Here is a 5,380-nt window from a genome sequence, read left to right as displayed (position 1 = left end):
CTGAGAGGCAGGAAGAGTTCAAGTTTGCGTCTAGTCTTGGCAATTTAGCAACTTAGCAAGACTGTTTTAAATTAAAAAATAAAAAATGAGCTGGGGATGTAGTTCAGTGGGGGCCCTGAATTTGATCCTCAGTATCAAGAAAAAATCTGGTACCAAACATAAATAAATAAATAAATAAATAAATAAATAAATAAATAAATAAAATGAACAATTTGAGGCTGAGGCAGGAAGAGTTCAAGTTTGCGTCTAGTCTTGGCAATTTAGCAACTTAGCAAGACTGTTTTAAATTAAAAAATAAAAAATGAGCTGGGGATGTAGTTCAGTGGGGGCCCTGAATTTGATCCTCAGTATCACAAGAAAAAAAAATGAATAAATAAATCAGTGGCATTTACTCTACAGTATTCACAACGTTCTGCAGTTCTACTTCTAAACATTTTCATCATTCCAAGCCAGTGAGGGCGATCCTTCTAGAGCTTTCAATGGTACAAACATCACACCGTGGCATGCATGCCATAGGTTCGCCACCACTGCTCTAAGCAAAACCTCTTATCCACCAAGCAATATCTCCCCATTCCCCTCTTCCTCCGGCCATTGATGACCACCAGTCATCTGTGTTCTGTCTCAGCGGATGTATTTACACCAGATAGTATATATGAAAGGAATCACAAAGAATATGGCCTTTTGTGCTTGGCTTCTTTCACTTAGCATGTTTTCAAAGTTCATCTGGCTTGTGGCATGTTCTGGTGCTTCATTACTTTTCACGGATGAATAGCATCCTGTCGTATGGATGTATTATAGTTTATCCATTGGCTGGACATTTTATGAGTATGGCTTCCATGAACATGTGTATGCACGTACCTGTTTGAGTATCTGTTTTCATTTCTTTGCGGTGTATACCTACAAGTGGAATTGCAGTCATGTGGTAACTTTATGTTTAACTTTTCTGGGACTTCCAAAGGACTTTCTTGCAGTTCTTAAAATTCTGTTCCATTTATCTAAATATTGCCCATCCTTCAAAAATCCTGTTCAATTGAGTCAATCCAACAAATATTTTCTGAGCTCCAACTGTATCTCTACCTGAAATAGGTGGACTTCACTTTGAAAGAACTCCCAGAGCTAGGTGTGGTGGTGCACACCTACAAACCAAAGAAAAACAGTACACCTCCCAGAATGGTGGGAAAGGGCACTCTGTTCCCTCTTGCATGGTGGCTTGCCCTCACCCTATAGTGTGAACTTCTTTTCCCACTTTTATTTGGCCTGAACTTGCTCTGTAGAGCCTGTTTGTCTTACCTATAATAAAACTTTGCTACCAAGAAAGAAGAAAGGAAGGAAGGAAAGAAAAAGAGAGAGCAAGAGAAAGAAAGAAAGAAAGAAAGAAAGAAAGAAAGAAAGAAAGAAAACCATTGAGCTAAAATTCACCTAGTCTTTTCTCATCTGCAAAATAGAGAGTTCCTGCTCCCTCCCTTCACTACCTCATAAGGACATGGGAAAGTGCTGTGCTGTGGATGAAAAATGTTTGTTATGTTTTGACTGCAACCATAATCAGGAAAAATATATAATCGAACTTGTGTTGCCTTGGGAAACTGGGAGCACTTCTTTGGTCCTCTAATGAAGCATACAGATGTGAAAGCAAACATTACTATTATTCTTATTCATAATACGGTCTTCTGTCATATTTGAGTTAAGCTGTTTGAATTACTTGCTTTTACATAGGAAAGAAGAAATATTAAGGATTAAAGTCTGTAATGTTTATTAGCTTATAATTAAAACTTCATTTAAGGAAAAAAAAGAAAACAAAAGAAAGAAAGAAGGAAAGAAAGAAGAGAAAGATAGGCAGGCAACAATTTTGCTCTATTGTGGCCAAAGTGATAATGAGGATCTGACAGAGTCATCTGATGCAGCCTGTGGAGTGGGGAGGTGGTCAGATCATGCAACCTGGGGAAGATGAGAAGAAAGTTAAGCAAACCTTCACAGAGGAGAGGATAGATAGGATGTAGTACAGAATGTAAAATGTGTGATTGCTGGAATAGAGGATGGTAACATTATGAAGGATGTTAAATACCACACTAAAGCATTTGCTCTTGATCCTAAAAGCTACGGAGAGTTGCTTAATAATTTATTTGCAACAAGGGAGGGGTGTGGTCAGATTGCATTTTAAGAGACACAATGTGGCTGTAACAGGGAGGATGAGGGAGAGACAAGAGGTGGAGGAGACCAGCTAAAGAGATTGCCCGTAGGAAGCTTTCCTTGACAACTGTATATCATATTTTCTTCCTTCCATCTGCACCCCGCTTCTGTACTGCCCCTATGCTTGTGGGGCAGAACATCCCTGGAAACAAAACTTCAGTTGGGTTAGGGATGTGTGATATGCGTGTGGAGACTGGAGAGTCACTGGCTGTGTGTGATATGTGTGTGGAAACTGGGGGTGCTATTGCAGTCCCAGGCTCTCTGGAGTATGTCCAGACACCAGCAAACCCACAAGGAGGGCAAGAGACACTAGAAGGCCTCAATAGCAGTACCAGCTTTCCCACACAGTGGGAAAATGCCAATTTAACAAACACTGAGTGACTACTGAATGAGAGGGAGAGTAGAGGCCTAAACTCCTACTCTACTTTTTTTTTTTTTTGGTACCAGGGATTGAACTTGGGACCTTGTGCTTTCGAGCTAAATCCCTGGCCACTGCTCTACTTCTTTATCTGTAAAATGGATTGAAATTTATTTCACTAGATTATTTTTGAGACAGGGCCCTGCTGTGTAGTCCAGGCTCTTTTTTTTTTTGGTACCGGGGATTGAACTTGGGACCTTGGTGCTTGCAAGGGCAGGCGGCGGAACCACTGAGCTAAATCCCCGGCCCCTATCTCACTAGATTATTAAAAATATCAAATAAGTCTCTGGCGCATAGTGAGAACCCACTTTACTTTTCCTCACATAAAACAAAATAGGTGAGTCTTTTAAACAGAAGAAACAATCAGAGTCATCAGCAGCTGAGGTCAGACTGTTCAGAGAAGGCTCAGTGAGGATGAATTCAAAATGTAGCCCATGGGCTGCAGATTTAGCTTAGTGGCATTATGCCTGCCTAAGATGCAGCCCACAAATGTAGTTGTGATAACCATCATGCATCGAGTACCTTCCACATGCCTGGCACACTGTAGTATTACCTCTAATTGTCACATCAACCCTATGCTGTGTATATTCCTAAAGCCAGTTTACAGATGAAGAGACCCAGAATCCAAGCCAAAAGGTGAACTGTCCACATGATCCCAATCACCAATTAAAGGCAAGGTGAGAACACCTCAAGGTTCAGGCATATGAAGTGGCCTAGAGGCAGAGAGAAGGGCTTTGGCCTTAAGGGATGATATTTAGGTCAAGGTAGGGAACAGACAAGATATCGAGATAGAGTACAAGACCAGGAGGAAGTACCCTAGCATAAAACTAGACAAAGAAGATACCATGAAGCCCTAATGCAGGAAATCCAAATCTAATTGCTGAAATTGGACAAAAGTAGTCCTCCTCCTCCACCTCCTCCTCTTCCTCCACCTCCTCCTTCTCCTCTTCTTCCTCCTTTCTTCCTTCTTCCCTCCCTGTTCCTCCTCTTCCTTCTTCTTCTTTTTGAGACGGGGTCTCGCTAGTAGTTCAGGCTGCCCTTGAACTTACTGTGTAGCCTAGACTGACTTTGAACTCAGGACAATTCTCCTGCCTCAGCCTCCCAAGGACTAAGATTATATGCATGCACTGGACAAAAGTAGTTCTAACATGGTTTTACTAATCTATTTGCTCTGAAACCATAAAGAACAGAATGGGAGAGAATTCAAAGTTTAAAAAAGTTTTTGGGTTAAATTCCCAGCCTTTCATTTTTTAAAATTTTGTGTCAGGGTTTTACTAAATCACTTAAGCTGCACAGGCTGGGTTCAAACTTGTGATCCCACTACCTCAGCCTCCCACAGTATGCTACCATGCCCAGCTATGAAAAGTAGTTTTTACAATAGGATCCTTTCCCTCCAAACTTGAGTCCCCAGAGAGTGAGTCTGTAATGTATGCCTCTGGGTCCCGCACCATTGCCCAGTAGCTGTCATAGAGAGGGCCTAGGCCAGAGATGGTGAACGTTTTAGGGCTTTCAGTGATACAAACAGCTCACTGTGGCACGCATGCTATAGGTTCACCACCACTGGCCTAGCTGAGTGAATGAACAAGATGGCATATGAAAGAGCTCTGGCAGACGAACAAATTCAAAACTCTTCCCCATTCTGCAAAGTGGCAGTTACAGCTACTTTATGAAGTTAACAGTATATAGCAACCAAGGGAATCAGGTTCATCCTTGAATCATTGGTCTGACATTTAGTAGCTACTTGCATAGGTAACGTTCTGTCTCTGTTTTCCATTGGTAAAGTGAGGATGCTGATGGTGTGTACTTCATAAGACTTTAACATGAGGATTAAATGAGAAAACATAAAAAATAGAAAAGTGCCTGGGAATGATGAGTGCGCAGAACGTGTTAATTTTTGCTGTGAGGATTTAATGGGCTGGATGTGACGGTATCTCTGTCTAGCTCAGAAGTCCTCTACCCTCTCCATATGATCTGCAAACCATCCCCCCATGAAATGCCAGCAGAAGGGATTTTTGGTCCCCTTACTCTCCATTGTTGGGGTAGGATGGTCTTTGTAAAGTGATCCAGGGTCCCCCTTTATGAGTCAGTCGGGGTGAGGGTGGGAAGGCAGGCCCTGGGAGCTGGTTTCTGGGGATCAACTCACTGTGGGGAACAACTCACTGTGGGGAACCCAAGGCTAGGGCCAGAGAGCCCCTCTGTTCTTTGTTGCACGGGACAGGGCGCCCTCTCCTGATAAAAGATGGGAACAGCCCGGAGTTTGTGGAGTGGGCCTCTAGGGGATCCCACTACAGGTAGGGCGCCCTTCCCTTTGCTGAAATGCCCCCACCCGCTCTGAGGAGCAAAGTTTGGAGGAGGGGCGTCGAGACTGGGGCAAAGCTGGCTTAATACTTTGGAGGGCGATGCTGGATAATTCGGTTAGAATGAGGGTGCAGAACAGGGGAAACTGGGGTCCGGGAATGAAAGAAATGAGGGTCCTGTTGAATCGTGTTCTTTCCACAGGTGATGGACCGCAGCAGAGCGATAAGGTGACAAGGTGGCTTATCCAACATGTCAAACCCAGGTGTCCAGTCCCTTCCGGCTGGCCTGAGGCAGCCAGAATGAATGGGGCAGAACAGGGCTGAGAGACATGATTTGAGGAGACTGCGGATTAGGGGGAACGCCGGGCCGGGGTCCCCCGCAGTGGGGAGGAGCCAGCAGTGGACGAGGGCGCAGTTTCCTCCTTAAGTTCCGCCCCCGAGCGCGCCCGCCCCGCCCCGCGCTGTTCCCGCTCCTATC

The 5,380-nt window shown here is 44.0% G+C and overlaps 1 protein-coding gene across 1 annotated transcript in view; it reads left to right on the top strand.

The window, feature by feature from the left end:
- The window catches only part of Pgap2 (post-GPI attachment to proteins 2), a 37,864-nt gene that overhangs the window by 18,209 nt on the left and 14,275 nt on the right, over nt 1–5,380 (top strand). The window lies entirely within an intron of this gene.

Source organism: Fukomys damarensis, unplaced genomic scaffold (genome assembly GCF_012274545.1).
Source record: "Fukomys damarensis isolate Sample0158 unplaced genomic scaffold, DMR_v1.0_HiC HiC_scaffold_16, whole genome shotgun sequence".
Lineage (NCBI taxonomy): Eukaryota > Metazoa > Chordata > Mammalia > Rodentia > Bathyergidae > Fukomys > Fukomys damarensis.
The sequence above is the reverse complement of the archived record's forward strand: the minus strand, read 5'-3'. Positions and strand labels throughout refer to the sequence as shown.